The sequence below is a fragment of the Perca fluviatilis genome, chromosome 24, assembly GCF_010015445.1.
Source record: "Perca fluviatilis chromosome 24, GENO_Pfluv_1.0, whole genome shotgun sequence".
In the NCBI taxonomy this organism is placed as follows: Eukaryota; Metazoa; Chordata; class Actinopteri; order Perciformes; family Percidae; genus Perca; species Perca fluviatilis.
The window spans coordinates 10,129,381-10,152,854 of record NC_053135.1 but is presented as its reverse complement, the minus strand read 5'-3'; the positions used below and the strand labels follow the sequence as shown (position 1 = coordinate 10,152,854).

The 23,474-nt window shown below is 39.8% G+C and overlaps 1 long non-coding RNA gene across 1 annotated transcript; it reads left to right on the top strand.

The window, feature by feature from the left end:
- Positions 1 to 2,515: 2,515 nt before the first annotated feature.
- Positions 2,516 to 23,206, top strand: LOC120554591. The gene is made up of 2 exons (XR_005638525.1): positions 2,516 to 2,883; positions 22,679 to 23,206. It is a non-coding gene; the product is annotated as an uncharacterized LOC120554591 (long non-coding RNA).
- Positions 23,207 to 23,474: the final 268 nt, after the last annotated feature.

Here is a 23,474-nt window from a genome sequence, read left to right as displayed (position 1 = left end):
CTCATGTCTCTATATCTCTGTGCAGCTAAAAAGCAATATAGTTACACTAATGTTCAGTGAAATGTATGAAAGGTGCTGAAACAGTTGAGGATTTAAGAGAATATATTGCATTATTTAAATATAGAATACAATTCAACTTTAGTGTCCCTCAATATGGAAAACTGTATTTTCTTTACTTTTCTTTGACCGTGGTAAAGTTGGTTTTATATTGGACGTTGGATATTCGACACATTACAAAAATCTATTATGCAGCTTGCCCTTTTAACCTATTCATGTCAAACCACTTTTGGTGAACTCAGCTAACTCCCCTACACATTGCACAAAGCTTATTTTCTCAAAAAACACACCCTTTGATTTTATAGAATTCTTATTAGACAAAAATTTTGCAAATTACGCACAAATTTGTGTAGGTAACTATGAACACCAACTTTGACATATCTCAACCAAAATAAATGCTACCAACACGAAACTTTAGATCCTAGTTTGATCCTAGATCCTAGAGATCTGGAACCATCTTCTGCATGAGTCACATTGGGTCTACAAAAAATAATAATAATAAAATATTTATAAAATTAAAGGATATTTTTTTTATTGAAAAAATAAGCTTTGTGCAATGTGTAGGGGAGTTAGCTGAGTTCACCAAAAGCGGTTTGACATGAATAGGTCAAAAGGGCAAGCTGCATAATAGATTTTAATAATGTGTCGAATATCCAACGTCCAATATAAAACCAACTTTACCACGGTTTTTCTTATTAACCTGTCCCCATCTTTTACAGAGTTCCCTCAAATGAGTCTTGCAAATGCAGCGCACCTGTGTTAGTAGTGGCAGGGCTCTCAAGTTTTGAAGACAGGCAAGAGTGACACCTCCCCCCCCCCAAAAAAAAGATCATAGATTGGTGGCGGGTTGGACAAGTCGCAGGAATAGGGGTGTTTCATTCATATTATTATTATTAGTGTTTTTTTTGTTATTATTAATAATTGCTCAGATTTACACAATAAAAGATTTGACACATGGCACTGACAATTAGACCAAATACAAAGTATTTATTCAATTTCTGTATGGTTACTTATGATAATGAGGGGGTCTGGGAGTCCTCCCCCAGAAAATTTTGAGCATTAAACTCTTCATTTCCTGCATTCTGGTGAATTTGTATGCACCTATTTATACCTTGTTCTGAATCAATTTATGCTGGAAATCTTTATGTAAAGGTAAACATAGATTATAATCCAAATATAAAAACATAATGGAATATATTGCAGTTAGGCTCAGGCTTTCTGTATTGCTTTCATCTATTTATTCTCCTGTAGATCGACTTTTCTAATTATATCTGAGTCAGCACACATGTAGCCTAGAGGCATCATTTACTCTTCCCTTTTGCATCTTTTGTTGAGGAAGTAACCTCCTTAAATGTGCATATGACAATTATTCACGTCAATGATACATTAATTCATTTTAATGAATTAATAAACCCCTGGACTGTAATATGATTTGTTAGAGCAAGATTTCTGCTCATGTTCAAAACTTTGTGCACATTCAAAATATCTCTTTTATCTGAGTTTTGGAGGAGTCGTGATACTTTGAGAAAAATAAAGTTATAATAGTCAATATATTTCAGAAAATAATCTACCTGCACCATAGTCTGCTGTGCATTACGTGATTGCTCTGCTGATACGGTAGATCTCAGACCTTCTGACAGACACAGAGCCACGTTTGGGTCTCTGGTCTCTGAATGAGCGAATGTTTAGGGAAGTGTCTGTATGCTTTGCTTTTTTTTCATTGGTTGTTGCATTAAATCTTACCCAGATAAAATAGTGCTATTTTCTGATTGGCTATTGTGTAGCCCCTTTCTTTTTTTTGTTTGGCTGATAAGTGGCAGGCTCGACTTAGACATTAAAAATGTAAGCTACAAGCCGTGGCTTGGTCGCGGTCTATGGGCTTGGTAGCGTTGCATTTCCCCTGACTCGTTTCCTGGTTCTATTTCTCCATAAACAACATGAAATCAATGAGAGGGTTAACTTTTCCTGCTACACATTTCCCGCCGTGGTCAGAAAGCACAAGAGGAGACTCTCTCACTAGGACTCTAGAGTCGGTACTTGCTCCATAGATAATCGCCGTCACTCTCTCACTTCTCCCTCTACCACACACTCCCCCCACACACACACATGTGGCTCGACGCACACACCAGCGCACAAGCATAAACATCAGGCCACTTATGTAGACTACTGCAAGAGCTCTGCGTGGAGCCTCCGCACAACTGTAAAACGGCCAGACGCGCTTGATTCCTGCCGGTTCCATAGTGAGAGCGGCGCAGCCAGAGAAATTTTGGGCGCTGCGGCATATTCAATTTATTATAAATAATTTTTACGCGTGAGAAATACAATGTGTGGCGGGAGTGCGTGACAAAAGACCGAAATGAGTGACTGTCACGCTCAATGCGTGACACTTGAGAGCCCTGTAGTGGTCAAAAGAGGATATTACGCTCTTGTCGAAATACCAGGTGAAAGTTTGCGTCCATTGATTGAATACGGTAGTTAGTAAGCTAAGTAGCAAACAATCAAACGCCTCTGTAAGGATTCTACGAAACTGTGAACGGAGACGTCGCTGGAAAAGAAACTTTGAAATGAATTGTAATACTACAAACAACAGAAAGTCAATGACATCATTTAAAAGACATAACCGGTAACGTTAGCTAAATTAGCTAGTTTTCCAGTGTTGCTAGCTAGCTAATGATGTAACATGATAACTGTTAGCTAGCAGTGATGGATACTGTCAACAAACAAACAAAATGATTGTCAAAGGAGAAAACGTCTGTCAACAAACAAACAAAATGACTGTCAAAGCAGCAAGTTGCAGTTGGACATCAAAGAAAGTGGACAACAACTGTAAGTCAGATACACTTTCTGTCTGTTTGTCTCTTTGCTCGCTGGTTTCTTTCCTGGTGTTTAGCTAAATGTCCCGTTGTGGCTCTTTTTGTATTTCACTCCTTGCATTGTACTTGTGCTGTGGATTTAAATAATGTGACATGTCTCCAGTTTTGCAGTAGTTTAATCGCAGTAGTCAATCACCTGTTGAACATGTGTAATTTGTGAATGTTTTTTTTTTGGTTGCGGAACGTTCTCTGAAGGTTAGTTTTTTTTTTTTTCACCTGACGTTTAGGGAACGTTAGTTTTTGGTTACATCGAACATTCTCAGAACGTTCTCCTACTGTTGTAAACTTAAGAGAACGTTCGCCTAACGTTCCCCTAACGTTATGTGTGACATTCCCCTAACCTTTAAAAAACTTCAACAACCATAGACATACTGTACAATAGAGTGGAAGAGGTGTTGTATGCTAATCACCTTCTAAATTTAACGGGTAGCAAAATTTGGCCATTCGGGGGCAGTGCAAAGTCAGGCACATTGCCAAAAGACACAATATAGAATAAATATTCGAAATAGCACAAATCCTTCATCACACAAATGTGAAAACACACTAAAGAGAATGTAATTATTACACTATAGCACTAAGAACAGAAAACCCAAACTACAACTAAAACCTGACCTTTCTGGCCTTCCTTGATGCAAAATCATCAATGATGTCATCGTATGAAATCTGCTCCCCTTTTGAGTGATTGATATTGATGACGGCCAGGCCAGTGATCCGTGATCAGGTATGACTTGATCAACTTTAGTTTGGAAAAGCTCCTCTCTGCTTGAGCCACAGGGACCAAAAATCTAGCCCTGGCATTTTGGCCCAGACTGGCCCACCATATAAGCTGACAGACAGACAGACAGATCCCCAAAAAATTGGAAATACCAGTGTTGCAGCAGCACAATATCGGACACACAGCACACACAGAATATAAATGAAATAATAGGATACAATACACATGAAATAATAATAGGATAGAATATAAGAACAAATAATTTAAAATATATACAAGTTGGGAATAAAACTGTATAACTGTTTAACTAGTGATAAAGCTGTACCCGTCCTTGTGCTCCCCTTAATATGTATAACAACTCCTACTCCTAAAACTATTAATGCCATGTAATGAGTAAGCAAGAATAAGTGAGTTGACACATTAAATACTTCAACAAAGTGCCATTTATTAATACACTAAAAGTGTATACTCCTAATGAATCATAAAACAAGCTATATATATATAGCTTGTTTTATGATTATCATTTCAAGAGGCCCTTTGCTATAATTTGAAGAGGTCTATCATGAGTTTTTGTCTGCCAATGCAGATAGAAAAGCTACAATTCTCATTAAGAAAGTCTGCATGATGTGCAACGTTTATATAGGCTACTAATGCAATCATACAGTAAAGTATGCCTACTTTTTTATTGTTGTAGTGTTATCATCAACAGTTTGTCCACCACTCAGTTTTATCAAGGGGTTAAGGGTTTTAAGGTGAGTTGTGCTCACCGCAGGTTCTACTCTCACTCCCTCTTCTCTGTCCCTCTCCTCCTGAGTCTCCTCCCCACTGTGCATATGCCACTGCTGCCGACACCACTATCCTCGGCCACGGGAGCTGATGAAGGTCTTGCTAATGCCGAAAACATGTCTTTTCGCTTTTTTCTTTTATTTGAGCCGCTTGGGTAACTTTGTTTCATTTTGGTGTTTAGACCATTGACATAAAAGAGGTTTATACTCGTCTTGGTCCGTCTGTGTACTTCCCAGTTCTCCTGTCACTTTGTGTTTATCTTTAGCGCCGCGGCGCACTGTTACGGACTAGTCCATTTCATTGTGAAAGTAGGGGGTGTTGACCTCTCTCAGCAGGCAGGGCGCCTGCAGCTGCTGGGGGCGCTGATCTGCCAATTCCCCACACAATGAAATTATAGAAAACAGAGAAACGCTTTGCGGCGCAGAGGATTTATTATCCCCAATCTGACATGAAAAAATGCCGCCCCGGGCGGCTGCCCGGTTCGCACCTGCCAAAAACCGCCACTGAATAGAATCGTCAAAATCCAAATTTCGTTGGAGCTGGGTTTTCTCCATAATTCAGGGGTAGATATGGACATGCTGGGCATCAATGGGAAGTGGAAGAGCTGAAGTATGTGAATCGCCTTATGAATTTAACGGGTGGCAATATTTGGATACAGAACATTGCAGATAGACATTAGAGACATTACATTACAGTTGGATATTACAGATAGACTTTACATTACAGATCGACATTACAGACATTACATTACACATACTATGCAGACATTACATTACAGTTGGACATTACAGACATTACAGTTGGACATTACAGACATTACAGTTGGACATTACAGACATTACATTTGGACATTACAGACATTACAGTTGGACATTACACTTGGACATTACAGACATTACAGTTGGACATTACAGACATTACAGTTGGACATTACAGTTGGACATTACAGTTGGACATTACAGACATTACATTACACATACTATGCAGACATTACATTACAGTTGGACATTACAAACATTACAGTTGGACATTACAGACATTACAGCTGTACATTACAGACATTACAGTTGGACATTACAGTTAGACATTACAGATATACAGTTGGACATTACAGACATTACAGTTGGACATTACAGTTGGACATTACAGTTGGACATTACAGACATTACAGTTGGACATTACAGACATTACAGTTGGACATTACAGTTAGACATTACAGACATTACACTTGGACATTACAGACATTACACTTGGACATTACAGTTGGACATTACAGACATTACAGTTGGACATTACAGTTGGACATTACAGACATTACAGTGAGACATTGCAGACATTACAGTTGGACATTACAGACGTTACAGTTGGACATTACAGTTGGACATTACAGACATTACAGTTGGACATTACAGTTGGATATTACAGTTAGACATTACAGACATTACAGTTAGACATTACAGACATTACACTTGGACATTACAGACATTACAGTTAGACATTTCAGAGATTACAGTTGGACATTACAGTTAGACATTACAGACATTACAGTTGGACATTACAGACATTACACTTGGACATTACAGACATTACAGTTGGACATTACAGTTGGACATTACAGACATTACAGTTGGACATTACAGACATTACAGTTGGACATTACAGTTGGACATTACAGACATTACAGTTGGACATTACAGACGTTACAGTTGGACATTACAGTTGGACACTACAGACATTACAGTTGGACATTACAGACATTACAGTTGGACATTACAGACATTACAGTTGGACATTACAGTTGGACATTACAGACATTACAGTTGGACATTACAGTTGGACATTACAGTTGGACATTACAGACATTACAGTTGGACATTACAGTTGGACATTACAGACATTACAGTTGGACATTACAGACATTACAGTTGGACATTACAGACATTACAGTTGGACATTACAGTTGGACATTACAGACATTACAGTTGGACATTACAGTTGGACATTACAGACATTACAGTTGGACATTACAGTTAGACATTACAGACATTACAGTTGGACATTACAGACATTACAGTTGGACATTACAGTTGGACATTACAGTTGGACATTACAGACATTACAGTTGGACATTACAGACATTACAGTTGGACATTACAGACATTACAGTTGGACATTACAGACATTACAGTTGGACATTACAGTTGGACATTACAGACATTACAGTTGGACATTACAGACATTACAGTTGGACATTGCAGACATTACAGTTGGACATTACAGTTAGACATTACAGATATACAGTTGGACATTACAGACATTACAGTTGGACATTACAGACGTTACAGTTGTACATTACAGTTGGACATTACAGACATTACAGTTGGACATTACAGACATTACAGTTGGACATTACAGTTGGACATTACAGTTGGACATTATAGACATTACAGTTGGACATTACAGACATTACAGTTGGACATTGCAGACATTACAGTTGGACATTACAGACATTACAGTTGGACATTGCAGACATTACAGTTGGACATTACAGACATTACAGTTGGACATTATAGACATTACAGTTGGACATTACAGACATTACAGTTGGACATTGCAGACATTACAGTTGGACATTACAGACATTACAGTTGGACATTGCAGACATTACAGTTGGACATTACAGTTAGACATTACAGATATACAGTTGGACATTACAGACATTACAGTTGGACGTTAGCGGTTACGTTGGACATTACAGTTGGACATTACAGACATTACAGTTGGACATTACAGACATTACAGTTGGACATTACAGACATTATAGTTGGACATTGCAGACATTACAGTTGGACATTACAGTTAGACATTACAGATATACAGTTGGACATTACAGACATTACAGTTGGACATTACAGACGTTACAGTTGGACATTACAGTTGGACATTACAGACATTACAGTTGGACATTACAGACATTACAGTTGGACATTACAGTTGGACATTACAGTTGGACATTACAGTTGCACGTTTAGACATTACAGTTGGACATTACAGTTGCATTACAGTTGGACATTATAGACATTACCAGTTGGACATTACAGTTAGACATTACAGATATACAGTTGGACATTACAGACATTACAGTTGGACATTACAGACATTACAGTTGGACATTACAGTTGGACATTACAGATATACAGTTGGACATTACAGACATTACAGTTGGACATTACAGACATTACAGTTGGACATTACAGTTGGACATTACAGACATTACAGTTGGACATTACAGACATTACAGTTGGACATTACAGACATTACAGTTGGACATTACAGTTGGACATTACAGACATTACAGTTGGACATTACAGACATTACAGTTGGACATTACAGTTGGACATTACAGACATTACAGTTGGACATTACAGACGTACAGTTGGACATTGTTTGGACACTACAGACATTACAGTTGGACATTACAGACATTACAGTTGGACATTACAGTTGGACATTACAGACATTACAGTTGGACATTACAGTTGGACATTACAGACATTACAGTTGGACATTACAGACATTACAGTTGGACATTACAGACATTACAGTTGGACATTACAGTTGGACATTACAGACATTACAGTTGGACATTACAGACATTACAGTTGGACATTACAGACATTACAGTTGGACATTACAGTTGGACATTACAGACATTACAGTTGGACATTACAGTTGGACATTACAGACATTACAGTTGGACATTACAGTTGGACATTACAGACATTACAGTTGGACATTACAGACATTACAGTTGGACATTACAGTTGGACATTACAGTTGGACATTACAGACATTACAGTTGGACATTACAGACATTACAGTTGGACATTACAGTTGGACATTACAGACATTACAGTTGGACATTACAGACATTACAGTTGGACATTACAGACATTACAGTTGGACATTACAGTTGGACATTACAGACATTACAGTTGGACATTACAGACATTACAGTTGGACATTACAGACATTACAGTTGGACATTACAGTTAGACATTACAGATATACAGTTGGACATTACAGACATTACAGTTGGACATTACAGACGTTACAGTTGGACATTACAGTTGGACATTACAGACATTACAGTTGGACATTACAGACATTACAGTTGGACATTACAGTTGGACATTACAGTTGGACATTACAGACATTACAGTTGGACATTACAGACATTACAGTTGGACATTGCAGACATTACAGTTGGACATTACAGACATTACAGTTGGACATTGCAGACATTACAGTTGGACATTACAGTTAGACATTACAGATATACAGTTGGACATTACAGACATTACAGTTGGACATTACAGACGTTACAGTTGGACATTACAGTTGGACATTACGGGCATAGTTGGACATTACAGACATTACAGTTGGACATTACAGACATTACAGTTGGACATTGCAGCATTACAGTTGAACAGCATTACAGTGATCAGTTACGTACAATCGGCATGCAGAATTACAGTTGGACATACAGGATACAGATATACAGTTGCATACAGCAACAGACAACAGACGTTACAGTTGGAACAGTTGCCCCCAACAACCACCCCCAGGACAACAACAGCGCGCCTTGACCAGCCGCACGGTCAGACACGTTACATCAGTTTTACAGACATACGCGAACAACAGTTCACGCAACGTTTGACTCGTTACATACCATTACGTTGGACATACAGGAATACAGACATACAGTTGCTTACAGCTACGGCTACAGCATACAGTTGACAACAGACGTCCAGACTTACAGTTGGACATTACAGTGGACATTACAGACATTACAGTTGGACATTCAGTTGGACATACAGACATTACAGTTGGACATACAGACATACAGTTGGACATTACAGTTGGACATTACAGCTTGCATTTGGACATTACGTTGGACATTACAGACATTACAGTTGGACATTACAGACATTACAGTTGGACATTACAGACATTACACTTGGACATTACAGTTAGACATTACAGACATTACACTTGGACATTACAGACATTAGAGTTGGACATTACAGACATTACAGTTAGACATTACAGACATTACAGTTAGACATTACAGACATTACAGTTGGACATTACAGTTGGACATTACAGACATTACAGTTGGACATTACAGACATTACACTTGGACATTACAGACATTACAGTTAGACATTTCAGACATTATGTTTACAGTTGGACATTACAGTTGGACATTACAGACATTACACTTGGACATTACAGTTGGACATTACAGACATTACAGTTGGACATTAAAATTAGACATTACAGACATTACAGTTGGACATTACAGTTGGACATTACAGTTGGACATTACAGACATTACAGTTGGACATTACAGACATTACAGTTGGACATTACAGTTAGACATTACAGACATTACAGTTGGACATTACAGACATTACAGTTGGACATTACAGACATTACAGTTGGACATTACAGTTGGACATTACAGACATTACAGTTGGATATTACAGTTAGACATTACAGACATTACAGTTAGACATTACAGACATTACACTTGGACATTACAGTTAGACATTTCAGAGATTACAGTTGGACATTACAGACGTTACAGTTGGACGTTACAGTTGGACATTACAGTTGGACATTACAGTTGGACATTACAGACATTACAGTTGGACATTACAGTTGGACATTACAGACGTTACAGTTGGACATTACAGTTGGACATTACAGTTGGACATTACAGTTGGACATTACAGTTGGACATTACAGTTAGACATTACAGACATTACAGTTGGACATTACCGACATTACAGTTGGACATTACAGACATTATATTTGGATATTACAGTTAGACATTACAGACATTACAGTTGGACATTACAGACATTACAGTTGGACATTACAGACATCACAGTTGGATATTACAGTTAGACATTACAGACATTACAGTTGGACATTACAGACATCACAGTTGGACATTACAGTTGGACATTACAGACATTACATTTGGACATTACAGACATTACAGTTGGACATTACAGTTAGACATTACAGACATTACAGTGAGACATTACAGACATTACAGATGGACATTACAGACGTTACAGTTGGACATTACAGTTGGACATTACAGACATTACAGTTGGACATTACAGACATTACAGTTGGACATCACAGTTGGACATTACAGACATTACAGTTGGACATTACAGTTGGACATTACAGTTGGACATTACAGTTGGACATTACAGACATTACATTACAGACATTAGATTACAGTTAGACACTACTGACATTACATTACAGATATTACATTGTAGTGGGTTAATTATCACCAGGATGCAGAGTTGGAGTTCAATAGGGTGACAGCCACAGGAAAGAAGCTTCATCTGGACCTGCTGGTACAGGTGCGGAGAGACCTGAGACGCGGGGTGTGGTGAACAGGCTGTGGTTGTGGTGAGAACTAGAGATGCACCGATTGACCGGCCAGTGACCGGAATCTGCCGATTTTCACGTGCTCGGCCATGACCGGTGACCGGCCGATCAGTCTGACTTATGCCGATTTTATGCCGGTCAAATGCACTCGGGCGCCGCATGATTAACATCGCGCAAGATCAGCGCACCGCCGCTCAATCAGCTGTTCATGAAATGTTATAAAGTCATAATTATACACTGCTCTGCAGAGCAGTCTGCTCTGATCTCAGCCGCTCTCTCTCTCTCTCTCTCTCTCTCTCTCTCTCTCTCTCTCTCTCTCCCTCTGAGGCTCAATAAGTGGAACATGAAAACCGCGGGTCCCGTGAAATATGACAGCTAGTGAAATATGACAGCTACAGTTTATTGGAAAGTAGCGTTGGGCACACTGATTTTGATGAATTTTTGCTGTTGATCAGACCCCTGATGAGACAAGAAGCTAACGTTAGCAAACGCTGCGGTGACTGTCCCTCTGCCTCTGACGCTGCAAGAGACGCTGTGTTAAAAAAAAGACTGTATTCCTCCGACCCGCTGTATTAACGTTACTGTTTAAAACGCTTTCCAGGTTAGTGGGGGTGCATATACCGCTCCACACCAACATTAAAAACGTAGTAATCTTCCCCCAGCGTTTAGTTTGTTGCTAAACTTTGGTGACGTTTATGTTTTCAGGTAACGTTACTGTTGACGTTCAAACAGGCCTGTGTGTGTGTTTTGAGAAATATCTTTATACTACAAGGCTATATTTATTATATTAAGTTGGTTATTGGATGTGAAAAGAAGGAAATGGTTCCAACATTGCTCTTTAGATGTGTGTTAATTTCCCACACCAGGAGTAATTTATATAGTTATATTTTATAGTGATCCATTATCTGTTCAAAAAATTTTCTATGTAAAATGTTCTATTTAAGAAAAGATAGAAAATAAATATTTGGGTGTGCTGTAAAGTGGTTAGAAAAAATGAAATCGGAATCGGCTAAAATCGGTATCGGCAGGTCAAACTCAAAGAAAATTGGAAATCGGAATCGGCCTAGGAAGTTCTAATCGGTGCATCTATAGTGAGAACAGTCTTTGATGATGCTTCACATCTTACGCAAGCATCACTTGCGTAAGGTGGATGGTCTCGATGGAGGGGAGTGAGGAACCGGTGATGAGTTGGGCAGTTTTCTCCACCCTCTGCGGTGCTTTCCGGTCATGGGCAGAGCAGTTGCCATACCAAACTGTGACACAGTTGGTGAGGATGCTCTCGATGGTGCAGTGGTAGAAGTTGACCAGGATCTGAGGAGACAGGTGGACCTTCTTGAGTCTCATCAGAAAGAATAGACGATGGTGAGCCTTCTTGATCAGGGTAAAGGTCGTTGTTGCTGATGAGACCAATCACCCTAATGTTGTCTGCAAACTTTACAATGGTGTTAGAGCCATGTACAGGCGTGCAGTTGTAGGTGAAAAGGGAGTAGAGGAGAGGGCTCAGCACACATCCTTGTGGTACGCTGGTGTTCAGGGTGATTGTTGAGGTGTGTCTGTTGGTTATGAAGTCCAGAATCCAGTTACAGAGGGAGGTATTGATGCCCAGTTCACTGAGTTTGATTATCAGTTTGGAGGGGATGATGGTGTTGAATGCTGAACTAAAGTCAATGAACAGCATTCTCACATAGGTGTTACTATTGTCAAGGTGGGACAGGGCAGAGTGAAGTGCCGTAGAGATGGCATCTTCTGTGCTCCTGTTCTGACAGTAGGCGAATTGGAAGGGATCCAGTGAAGGTGGTAAGCAGGTCTTGAGATGGGCCAGGACCAGCCTCTAGAAGCACTTCATTATGATGGGGGTGAGTGCAACTGGACGGAAGTCGTTAAGGCTTGTTGCAGTGGAGTGTTTTGGCATCGGCACGATGGAGGTGGTTTTAAAGCACGCGGGGACAGCTGCCTGTACTAGTGACAGATTAAATATGTCAGTCCAAACCTCAGTCAGCTGCACAGCAATTTCAATTCAATTGTATTTATAGTGTTAAGCTGAATCCCATGAATGAGCCTCAAAGAACTACACTTCCCAGAGTGCACCAGCAGCAGCAAACCTGCTGCTTGCCACCTGATCAGTCATTATCACTGATTTGGAGCACCTGTTAAAACATGGAGGTTCTCAGTCATTCAGACAAATTGACTTCAGAGAGAAGATGCTCCAAGTTCACTCGTATGTTCAGTCCAAAGACGCCAGTGGTCAGTGAAATTTTTTATTTACTTTTGCTGTGTTTAAAATGCTGCTTAATATGTTCGAGTTATGTTTAACTGCTATGTAATTTGGTAAAGTAACACATTGCAGCAATGACTTAATTGATTTTGTGGTAAATGGGTTTGTGCTAAAATAATGTTTCAGTTTGAGAAAATATTCATTTAAAGATTATTTAGAATATTTAATTAAATGTTTAGACTAATTTAAGTTCATTAAAATGTTTAGTTAAATGTTTATACTGATTTAAGTTTATTAAAAATGTTTAATTAAAATGTTTAACTAAAATGGTAACTTTTGTTCTGTCTTTAAAGGTTTACAACCTAATTCACTGAACGGACCAATCAACTGACAAAGCAAAAGCAAAATAAAAGGAATTGAGTTGGAACTCTGAGTTGTCCCTGTGTCCTTTGGATGGTGAACAAGAGTAGGACTTAACATATAGTATCAAATCATAACAAGAGTTATCTCGGGACACTTTACAGATAGAGTAGGTCCAGACCACACTCTATAATTTACAAAACCCCAACAATTCCAATAATTCCCCCAAGAGCAAGCATTAGCAGTGGCTATTGCGACAGTGGCGAGGAGAAACTCCCTTTTAGGAAGAAATCTCGGCAGACCCAGACTCTTGGTAGGCAGTGTCTGATGGTGCTGGTTGGGGTTATGATGAACAGTGGCGTAATAGTCACAATAAAGATAATGGAACAGTGACTACAATGGTAATCGTAGTAGTTCATGTCATAGCCGGGCACAGCAGGGCGTTATGGGATGTAGCGTGGTACAGCAGAGCATCAGTGGACGCGGCAGGACGCAGCCGGATATTGCAGGGAATCACAGAGCGTAGCAGGGTGTAGCCAGATCTTGGTTTCACCCTAGTCCGAGGCAATGTTCTGGGCAAAGAAGAAACATAAGGACTCCGGGTAGTAAACTCCCCAGAGCTAGGTTAGTAACAAGCATTTCTGGGACAGGATGCACATAAAAGGAAACAAAAGAAAAGAGAGAGGAGAGAGCAGTTTATTGTGTCATAAGAAAGAAGGAACTTCCCTGGCAGTCTAGAATTATAATAGCAGAGGCAGGTTAAAGAGAGGTGCCGGATCGGGCTAGAACTCTCCCCTGCCGGATCGTGCTGTACTGGCCTACCTCCCTCTACTCTCACTATATTATTGATTATATGATAGGTAAATCTGATGACTATAAAGAGAAGCAGAGAAAGGCAGGGGTGCTGTATCTGCAGCTTTACATCCTGCCCTGCCGGTCTAGGCGTACTCTGCAATGCCTCACTCCTTAACTATAAGCTTTATCAGCACAGGCCTTGAGTATGCATCCAGGGATACCATTAGGACCAGCAGCCTTGCGTGCATTAATCCTGCTCAGTGCCCCACACTTGGTGGTGGAGAGTGTGAGTGGCTGGTGATCTGCAGAGACCAGTCTTGATGGCCACCGCTTTGTTGTCCCTATAGAAGCGGCCCAAGAAGTGGTTCAGCTCATCAGGCAAGAAGGTGTCGGTGACAGGGGGGGTGGAGTTGGTAGCTTTGTAGTCTGTTTATGGCGAGTGGATTGTCATTCAAAGGATAACCAGGAGAAGGAGCAGGCTACCCTCCCCGTCATCGCCAAACCGTGTGGAATTTTGAATTGATTTAATAGGGATTGCAGACGAGAGACCAGTGGCAACTAGGCGGTGAGTGCATGTTAGAAACAATTTCCGGTGGCAACATCGTATGTTAAAATTCCCATGAAATTTACGCCTACTAACGACATCTACACTAAGTACATCGCCTTACAAATGTGTGAAACGCACGCCTTCACTATCTAAAGACATCTGAACTATGTACGTCCTCCGTGTGACTTTTCCCCCTAATAGTGATAACTAGAGTACAGTATCATTGTTTAGATTCACATTTTGTTAGTGTTCTTTCGCTTACTTTCTGGTGCTTATGTGTTACTCATAATGTGTGGCAAATAATATTATCATGCTTATAAAAAAAGTATTAAACTGCTGAATGAACACTTGGAATGTTTCTATGGCAACAAGAGACAGATGCCACCGGCATTAGCTACCTTAGCTAAGCCATCTGAACAACAATCATAAATAAAATAGCAATTTGGCATATTTAACCAAAATTAACAACAATCAACTGTCTTACACCTTAGGACCTTAACGAAGGTGTAGTCACAAGATATATGATCAAAATCATAAGAATTACAGCTTATATAGCTGGGGAGCTTGCTAGCCTTAGTGATAGTTGCGTCCATTTGTTACCCAAAATGAACGTCAATTCACTAAAAAAATACAAATGAACTATTAAGTGTATTCTCCTAACGTTAAAACAAATATGAAGGTGCTTGAGTGACATTTACCCATTACAGAATAAATAAGTCAGTGATTTGGCTGGTCTTAGCTTTGCTAGGGTTATTGCCAACCAGAGATAGAAAAAGTACTAAAATATTGTACTCAAGTAAAAGTACCAATACTTTGATTAAATATTACTCAAGTACAAGTAAAAATACCTATCTGAAAAATTACTCAAGCAAAAGTAATAAGTAGTTCATTTAAAATGTACTTTAAGTAAAAGTTACTTGGTTACATTTAAAAAAAAACTGTAAAACGGGGGGGGGATCTCTCCCATTAGTGAAAATAGTACAAGGGGTCATAAATCCAAAACTATTTTGTTTTTAATTAAAGAAAAATCTAAACAAATGTCTAAACATCTATACAAATGTATACACATGTAATAACATAACACATGTCACATGTTATTTAAGACCCTTAAAAAGGTATAATGTGCAATTTTAGTTCTGACCATCCCATAAAATGTTTTCAAACAATCAAATGAAAGTAAAAGTACCATATATTGTTAGTTCTTAGGGCCATCCTTCTTTTCTTCACAAACAGCATTATAACAACAGTTATAATGCAAACCAAGGCCAAATCACATGTTTTTTACTCCATAAATGGGTTAGACCCATAGACTGTTAATTGATTATTGATTATTAATATTAACAGTCTAAGGTTGGACCCTAATGTTCACAGCCCAGACTAGCAGCTAGCTTCTACACAGTAGCCCATATGAGCTAATTAGATGTATGTCAGGCAGGAGTGGGCTATTCATTTTCCCAAGGGGCCACATGAGAATCAGGGATTGTTGTGGAGGGCCAGACCAATAGGTTAAACTTAGTTCTGCTCAATATTAATTTTATGTCAGGCGACACATTCTCAAACGTCGCTTTTTTCCCCTCTGGACATATTAGCGCAGCAGAGTCCACCAAACACTCTTTAATAAACTCCCCTTCAGAAAATGGCTGTTTTGGCGATTTTGTAGTTTGTCACAAAGCTGATCTTGACCGCTGCATACCTGGATGCATTGTTGCTTTTGTCGGTGTGCACTCTGCATCAGTCAAGTAATTTTTGAGGGATAATAGCTCATTTACGTCCGCTAACGTCTCCCACTCAGTTCGCCGCTCGCCGACACATCCAAGTCCGACCGTTCTCTTAACAATGGGTCCGACGGTGCAACCTTCGTATATACTAGTCTATGGGTGCACCCATAGACAGTAGGGTGTAACCATAGCAACCAGGTGCAACACATTGCAGTTCTTCTACTTCTTTTTAATTGCGACTTGCAACCAGAGAAGAAGCTGCATGATACGTTCGTGCAAAATAAAGAATGCTGGTGCATTAAGGGCATTCAGGGTGCATTACAGTCTATGGTCTGGTGTAGTCATTCCGTAGTAGTCATTTTTTTTACTCCGTAACGGATGGGATGTGTAATGTAGCGAAATAAAATCCTTCACTCAAAATTTAATCAAGTACATTTTAAAATACCGATTTTAAAAACTACTTGAAAAATACACAACAAAACTACTCAATACAGTAACGCGAGTAAATGTATTTTGTTACTTTCCACCTCTGTTGCCAACTAGATAAAAAAACAGAGAGCCAGCCCACTCAATGAAACCGTGGTGCCTTTGACTCAAATCTAATTTTTTTTCTTTAATTGGAGGTATCTGCAAAGATACTTATTAAATAAAGAACTTACAGTATATTTCGGATTTTTATCAGAAACTGCTTTATTGGCCAAGTAAATGTAAACACAAGGGAATTTGAGTCTGGCTTTGTGTTGCTTTTAACACAAACAGACATAATGTAAAACAAAGATAAACAAGGTAACATTTAACATGAACGTTTGACTACTATGTACAGATATAAGTTGTATATAATAAAGTGTATACATGCATACATATACACATACGTACATAAAGTTACATGTAAACAGATCTATCAAGCTTAATAAACAGTAAGGCAATTCGTGCCAATGATCCTATAGATGGCATCAATGTTCAATCAATGTTAGTCACAATGCATTCTTTCAACAGTGCAGGTCACATAAGCTGACGAGAGATACTACAATTTCATTTATCGTATTATTTTTATACTGTTAGTACTTTTAGAGCAACTTGTATAATGGATGAATGGCCTGGAACATGTATTGAATGAATTGAAATACATATAAAACCTATAGGCTATAACATAGGCTTACTGTATATTGATTAACTTGAATTCACTCAATACATTTTTGGGGCATGTCTGGCTACGACGCTTAGGTGTGGCAACGTACTTATCAACTACGATGTACACTGGCGACGGTGTAGTCAATCCACACGACAGTCTCCTTCAGTAGGTTATCCGTGGCACTATCCACTCGCCATAGTCTGTTATGGCCTGGATGCCTTGCCACATGTGTCGGGGGTCAGAGTTGTTCTTGAAGTGATCCTCAATCTTTAGCTTGTGGTTGTGCCTGGCTTTTTTTATGCTGATTTTGAGGTTAGCCCTGGATGAGTTATAGGCTTGAGCCTCACCTGATCTTGATCTGAATGCAATGTCACATGCCTTCAGCAGGAGTCTGACCTCACTGTTCATTCATGGCTTCTGATTAGGGAAAGTGGTAATCCATTTGAGGGTGTGACATTATTGATGTGAGAGTTGATACAGTCCAGAACGGAGGAGGCATATGAGTCAATGTCTGTGTGGGAGTCCTGGGCGGCCTGAGTTGCGAACACTCTCCAGTCAGTGTTTTCAAAACGCTGCAGAAGTGCAGAGTCAGCTCCTTCAGGCCATACTTTGACCGACTTTACTGTTGGTTTCACACTTTTGAGTGCTATGTACTTTGGATTTTGAAGCAATGAGAGGTTTTCTTAGGGTCCTCGATGGGGGAGAGCTCCTCCTCTCCTCACTAATATAGTTGATGCATACAAATTTGTATGCATCAGCTATATTAGTGAAAACTTGGTCTAAAATCTTTTCTTCTCTTGTGGGGCATGATAAATTTTTATGGAATTTAGGCAGTACATTCTTCAAATTCGAGTGGTTGAAGTCACCCGCGATAATGAAGGCTGCCTTGGGGTGAATAGTTTGTTGTTTACAGCCGAATGCAGTTTTTTCACACTAATGTTAGCATCAGGAGGAATGTAAATTGCTGTTATTACAGTTGATCTAAACTCTCTGGGTAGATAGAAAGGTCTACACTTAACCAAGAGATAATCAAGGTTAGCTGAGCAGTGACTCGGTGATAGTGATGTCCATGCACCATGTTTTGTTAATGCACAAACCCCCACCTCTGGTTTTGCCGGTGTCAACAGCTGTGGTGTTTGCACAGAGGAGGCAACGTCCAGCTAGCTCGATAGCGCTAAACAAGCATATTACTACTAATTTGCAGAATCTGGAGAGACACAGGGCGTCACGAAGTTGCGTCTGCACCGCCATCTTGGTCATATTATCCTCTGATAGATACATTTTTTTTATTATTGTTGTACTAGTAATGGCATTTTTGCAAATAGTCGACAATGACATTTCTCATAAACCCACAAGTAAGAGACGCAGCCAAGCAATTTAACAAAACGCATATTAAACAAACACAATGTATTATGTTAAAAACAAAAGCTAGCTGTATGTAAATGTTAAACCTCGTATCTTAAAATGTGTTGAATTCTTAAGGACATAAAGGCAGAAGTCAGCGTGAATCCCTTCACATTAGCAAGACTAATGGTATTGTGATTCATATTAGTTATCCATCCTAAAATTCCATATGGTTGCATCTCTTTTATTTATTAATCTTGTGTGTGTGTGTTTGTACCTATATATCTAAGATTAGATATATATCTAACCTTTCTCTCCAAAATCCTTGAGAAGGTAGTCGCTAATCAATTGTGTGACGTTCTACATAGAAAGTCTATTTGAAGACTTTCAGTCAGGAGTTAGAATGCGTCATAGCACAGAGACGGCACTGGTGAAAATTACTAACGACCTTCTAACTGCTGCTGACAAAGGACTTGTCTCCATACTTGTCTTATTAGATCTTAGTGCTGCATTCAACACTATTGACCATACCATCCTGTTACAGAGACTGGAACATTTAGTTGACATTAAAGGAATCGCACTAAGCTGGTTTAAGTCCTATTTCTCTGAGCGATCCCAATTTGTTATTAAAGCTGCGAGCAGCGATGGACGGGCACTCGCGCCTCTGCGCGCGTCGGGGTTACCGGCGGACGCCGCTCCTTGCGACCGTGCATTTGCGCGGCACTCAGACACCGCAAATCGTCACCAATGAAAAGGTGCGGTTCATTAGCTGTGAAAGGGGGGCGTGGCCAAAGCATAGGGGGCGGGCCAAACCATCACCAATAAAAAAGGGAGTCTCTGCTAAGTTCATTGATACCTCACACAAGACTCTACCTTACATGGGTCAGCATTTATGAAAGGGAGCGTGGCTAAAACATAGGGGGTGGGCCAAACCATCACCAATGAAGAAGGAAGTCTCTGCTGAGTTCAATGATACCTCACACAAGGGTCTACATCAAACGGGTCATTAGTTATAAAAGGGGGAGTGTCTAAAGCTTAGGGGGCGGGTCAAACATCACCAATAAAGATTACAACTACAATGGCCGCCGGATTAAATCGGTTTTGATCGGATTAAATGTCTAGGAGGAGTTCGTTAAATTACGACATGTGGAAATGGCCAAAATTGCACTAATTTCGAACTTTGAAATCAAAATGGCGGGCTTCCTGTTGGGTTTAGGGTATGGCTCTCATGGAGTTTTTTGTACATCTTGACATGGTGCATATGTGTATCAAGTTTTGTGAGTCTACGTTAAACACACAGCAGGGGCTCAATTTTTATTTTACTTTCTAGGGGGCGCTAGTGAGCCATTTTTGTGCGCTTGTTCCCGAAACCCTTAAAATAAGTACATTTTCACCAGACTTGATGCGACTGTCAAATTTGGTGAGTTTTTGAATATGTTAAGCCCCTCAAAAAGCCAATTCATTTCCCGGGAAAAATAAATAATTCCTTCAGATTCAATAGGGCCTTCGCCGCTGTCGGGACGCTCGGGGCCTAAATATTAACGATAAACCCTCCAAGTACGCTAAAGTTAGCCATGGCTTTCCTCAAGGCTCAGTGCTTGGACCAATTCTATTCTCTTTATATATGCTTCCTCTAGGCAATATTATTAGGAAACACTCAATTAACTTTCACTGTTACGCAGACGACACCCAAGTATATCTGTCAATTAAGCCAGAGGAAAGCGGTCAGTTAGCTAAACTTCAAGCATGCATTAAAGATATAAAATCATGGATGACCTACAATTTCCTGATGTTAAACTCAAACAAAACTGAAGTTATTGTGCTGGGACCCAAGCACCTCCGAACTTCATTATCTAAAGATATAGCTAACCTAGATGGTATTGCCCTGGCCTCCACCACTGTCAAAAATCTAGGAGTTATATATATCCTTTAACGCCCACTTAAAACAAACCTCAAGAACAGCCTTTTTCCGTCTTCGTAACATTGCCTAACCTCCTATCTCAAAACGACGCTGAAAAACTAGTTCATTCATTCGTTACTTCCAGGCTTGACTACGGTAATTCCTTATTATCAGGTTGTTCAAATAAGTCCCTTAAGACTCTCCAGCTGATCCAGAATGCTGCAACACGTGTTCTGATGAGAACTAAGAAAAGAGACCATATTTCTCCTGTACTAGCTTCTCTGCATTGGCTTCCTGTAAAATCCAGGATTGAATTTAAAATCCTCCTCCTGACGTACAAAGCTCTAAATGGTCAAGCACCATCATATCTAGAAGAGCTCTTAGTACCTTACTGTCCCACTAGAGCACTGCGCTCCCGAAATTCAGAGCTACTTGTGGTTCCTAGAGTCTCTAAAAATAGAATGGGGGCCAGAGCCTTCAGCTATCAGGCTCCACTCCTATGGAACCAGCTCCCAATTTGGGTTCGAAGGGCAGACACTGTCACCACATTTAAGAATAAACTGAAAACCATCCTCTTTGATAAAGCTTATAGTTAGGGAGGAGGAGTTGCAGCGTCCGCCTAACCGGCCCACCTGCTTCTCTTCATAGTCGTCAAGTTGGGTAATGAGGAGTTGCAGCGTCCGCCTAAACCGGCCCACCTGCTTCTCTTCATAGTCATCAAATTCATTTATCATATAATCAATAATATAGTGAGAGTAGAGGGAGGCAGGCCAGTACAGCCCGATCCGGTTTGGGAGAGTTCAAGCCCGATCCAGCACCTCTCTTTAACCTGCCTCTCTTAGTTATGCTATTATAATTCTAGACTGCCGGGGAAGTTCCTTCCTTCCTATGACACACTGAGCTGCTCTCTCATCTCTGTTTTCATTTGTTTCATTTTGTGTGCATCCTTGTCCCAGAAATGCTTGTTACTAACCTAGCTCTGGGGAGTTGACTCCCCGGAGTCCTTATGTTTCTTCTTGCGATTCCCTGCAATTCCCTGCAATGTCCGGCTGCGTCCTGCTGCGTCCTGCCGCGTCCACCGCATCCACCCATGCTCTGCTGTCCCACGCTACATCCCGTAACGCCCTGCTGTGCCCGGCTATGAAATGAACTACGACTACCATTGTAGTCACTGTTCCATTATCTTTATTATGACTATTATTGCCACTGTTCATCACACCCCCAACCGGCCCCGTCAGACACCGCCTATCAAGAGTCTGGGTCTGCCGAAGTTTCTTCCTAAAAAGGAGTTTTTCCTCGCCACTGTCTCCACTGCTAATGCTTGCTCTTGAGAGAATTACTGGAATTGTTGGGGCTTTGGAAATTCTAGAGTCTGGTCTACTCTATCTGTAAAGTGTCTCGAGATAACTCTTGTTATGATTTGATACTATAAATAAAATTTAATTGAATACCTAGATTCATGTGGTTAAGTATATAAGATCAAACTTCATCCCGAGGGAAATTGTTGTGTTGCAGTACAAAGTGGAAAGAATGCAAATATAAAGAGTGCAAATAAAACCAAATATAAACAGTAAGATTATCAACAAAGTTTAGTTTTTTTGCCACAATGATTGTCACTGCACAAGCTAGATACTTGTTTAATTTAGTCCAAACAAAACATGATCTCGTATCACCCCTCCCCTTTTCCACTTTTCTTCCTTCCTTCCATTGTTCTCTCCTCTCTTTTCCTCACATCTTTTTTGTCTCACATCTCCAGGACAACAAGAGGATGAAGAGGACACTGGAGGAGGAGCAGCGGGCGAGGAAAGAGCTGGAGAGGATTGTCAGGAGAGTTCTGAAGAACATGAACGACCCAACCTGGGATGAGACTAACCTCTGAGATCAATATATATGTGATCATCATGGACGAGACCAATTTCTGACTTTAAAGTGACCAAATGAACTATGAACTGTTGTTCAACCTCTGTGTGGACAAAAGCTGCCAATACTTCGTTCAACATGTCGTCACCATTTTTACTTGCTTTGACCAGTGTACCAAACTGTGGACCAAGATAAAATGTCGGCCAGCCATCAGCAAAGCCATCCCAACTGACCGTAAAGCTGTGAAGCCACATTAGCTGGTAGGCATGATGACATCACTTCCTGTCACTCTCCTTTACTTTTTCAAACAGCCTTTTTGAAACACTGACAAACAAATCACTTTTCTCATCTACTTTTGTAATTATCTTTCATTCCTCTTTGTGCTTTTTTTGCATCAAGTATGACATTTAAAATGTAACCATTGCCAGCACAGTATTTTATTGACTGGCCTAGTGCATGAATAAGAATGCTACGTGGGTTTATACATTTCAGATAGACTGAAACGTTTTTTTACCACACTCTTCATTTTATTGGCAGCAATTTAATACAATTTTAATCTATTTTATTATGTTATTTCATTGATTCTAACAAACTAAAAAATAAAGTTGGTTAATTTGTAATATGAAATGCAAAGTGTAGTAGGGCTCTCAGTCATTACATTTTAAAGTAAACCTTTTACCAGCACAGCACTG